The sequence below is a fragment of the Sycon ciliatum genome, chromosome 8, assembly GCF_964019385.1.
Source record: "Sycon ciliatum chromosome 8, ocSycCili1.1, whole genome shotgun sequence".
Lineage (NCBI taxonomy): Eukaryota > Metazoa > Porifera > Calcarea > Leucosolenida > Sycettidae > Sycon > Sycon ciliatum.
The window spans coordinates 21,690,248-21,693,222 of record NC_088650.1 but is presented as its reverse complement, the minus strand read 5'-3'; positions in this window follow the sequence as shown (position 1 = coordinate 21,693,222).

The following is a 2,975-nucleotide window of genomic DNA, read 5'->3' as shown; positions in this document are numbered from 1 at the left end:
CACCATGAAGAAAAACCACATTTCTCTAAAGAACTCACCCAGGGCTGCTGAAAGCTGAAAAAGAACCTATCTAGAAGTTTGGGGCTTTTTACCCGTGAATCTTCACTTTGCGACTAAACTCGTCACAGCAGTGCCAAATTTTCTGGGTCACTGAATGCGGGTGCCAGCGCCCTACAAGCAAACCAAAAATGAAATCAATGCGACCACTGAAATTACAGCTGGGTCATGTTATAGAGAGGTACGTTGAAATTGAAAGGTCAGCACAAATGACCAAAATCCGACATTTTCTCACCTTTCTGCCCGTTCGCAGCTCAGAAAATGACAATGACCATCCTCATCTCGTTGTGTAGCTGGACATAGAAAATAGCACCATGAAAAAGAGCCACATTTCTCTAAAGAACTCACCCAGGGCTGCTGAAAGCTGAAAAAGAACCTATCTAGAAGTTTGGGGCTTTTTACCCGTGAATCTTCACTTTGCGACTAAACTATTCACAGCAGTGCCAAATTTTCTGGGTCACTGAATGCGGGTGCCAGCGCCCTACAAGCAAACCAAAAATGAAATCAATGCGACCACTGAAATTACAGCTGGGTCATGTTATAGAGAGGTACGTTGAAATTGAAAGGTCAGCACAAATGGTCAAAATCCGACATTTTCTCACCTTTCTGCCCGTTCGCAGCTCAGAGAATGACAATGACCATCCTCATCTCGTTGTGTAGCTGGACATAGAAAATAGCACCATGAAAAAAAGCCACATTTCTCTAAAGAACTCACCCAGGGCTGCTGAAAGCTGAAAAAGAACCTATCTAGAAGTTTGGGGCTTTTTACCCGTGAATCTTCACTTTGCGACTAAACTATTCACAGCAGTGCCAAATTTTCTGGGTCACTGAATGCGGGTGCCAGCGCCCTACAAGCAAACCAAAAATGAAATCAATGCGACCACTGAAATTACAGCTGGGTCATGTTATAGAGAGGTACGTTGAAATTGAAAGGTCAGCACAAATGGTCAAAATCCGACATTTTCTCACCTTTCTGCCCGTTCGCAGCTCAGAAAATGACAATGACCATCCTCATCTTGTTGTGTAGCTGGACATAGAAAATAGCACCATGAAAAAGAGCCACATTTCTCTAAAGAACTCACCCAGGGCTGCTGAAAGCTGAAAAAGAACCTATCTAGAAGTTTGGGGCTTTTTACCCGTGAATCTTCACTTTGCGACTAAACTCGTCACAGCAGTGCCAAATTTTCTGGGTCACTGAATGCGGGTGCCAGCGCCCTACAAGCAAACCAAAAATGAAATCAATGCGACCACTGAAATTACAGCTGGGTCATGTTATAGAGAGGTACGTTGAAATTGAAAGGTCAGCACAAATGGTCAAAATCCGACATTTTCTCACCTTTCTGCCCGTTCGCAGCTCAAAAAATGACAATGACCATCCTCATCTCGTTGTGTAGCTGGACATAGAAAATAGCACCATGAAAAAAAGCCACATTTCTCTAAAGAACTCACCCAGGGCTGCTGAAAGCTGAAAAAGAACCTATCTAGAAGTTTGGGGCTTTTTACCCGTGAATCTTCACTTTGCGACTAAACTATTCACAGCAGTGCCAAATTTTCTGGGTCACTGAATGCGGGTGCCAGCGCCCTACAAGCAAACCAAAAATGAAATCAATGCGACCACTGAAATTACAGCTGGGTCATGTTATAGAGAGGTACGTTGAAATTGAAAGGTCAGCACAAATGGTCAAAATCCGACATTTTCTCACCTTTCTGCCCGTTCGCAGCTCGGAAAATGACAATGACCATCCTCATCTCGTTGTGTAGCTGGACATAGAAAATAGCACCATGAAAAAAAGCCACATTTCTCTAAAGAACTCACCCAGGGCTGCTGAAAGCTGAAAAAGAACCTATCTAGAAGTTTGGGGCTTTTTACCCGTGAATCTTCACTTTGCGACTAAACTCGTCACAGCAGTGCCAAATTTTCTGAGTCACTGAATGCGGGTGCCAGCGCCCTACAAGCAAACCAAAAATGAAATCAATGCGACCACTGAAATTACAGCTGGGTCATGTTATAGAGAGGTACGTTGAAATTGAAAGGTCAGCACAAATGGTCAAAATCCGACATTTTCTCACCTTTCTGCCCGTTCGCAGCTCAGAAAATGACAATGACCATCCTCATCTCGTTGTGTAGCTGGACATAGAAAATAGCACCATGAAAAAAAGCCACATTTCTCTAAAGAACTCACCCAGGGCTGCTGAAAGCTGAAAAAGAACCTATCTAGAAGTTTGGGGCTTTTTACCCGTGAATCTTCACTTTGCGACTAAACTCGTCACAGCAGTGCCAAATTTTCTGGGTCACTGAATGCGGGTGCCAGCGCCCTACAAGCAAACCAAAAATGAAATCAATGCGACCACTGAAATTACAGCTGGGTCATGTTATAGAGAGGTACGTTGAAATTGAAAGGTCAGCACAAATGGTCAAAATCCGACATTTTCTCACCTTTCTGCCCGTTCGCAGCTCAGAGAATGACAATGACCATCCTCATCTCGTTGTGTAGCTGGACATAGAAAATAGCACCATGAAAAAAAGCCACATTTCTCTAAAGAACTCACCCAGGGCTGCTGAAAGCTGAAAAAGAACCTATCTAGAAGTTTGGGGCTTTTTACCCGTGAATCTTCACTTTGCGACTAAACTATTCACAGCAGTGCCAAATTTTCTGGGTCACTGAATGCGGGTGCCAGCGCCCTACAAGCAAACCAAAAATGAAATCAATGCGACCACTGAAATTACAGCTGGGTCATGTTATAGAGAGGTACGTTGAAATTGAAAGGTCAGCACAAATGGTCAAAATCCGACATTTTCTCACCTTTCTGCCCGTTCGCAGCTCGGAAAATGACAATGACCATCCTCATCTCGTTGTGTAGCTGGACATAGAAAATAGCACCATGAAAAAAAGCCACATTTCTCTAAAGAACTCACC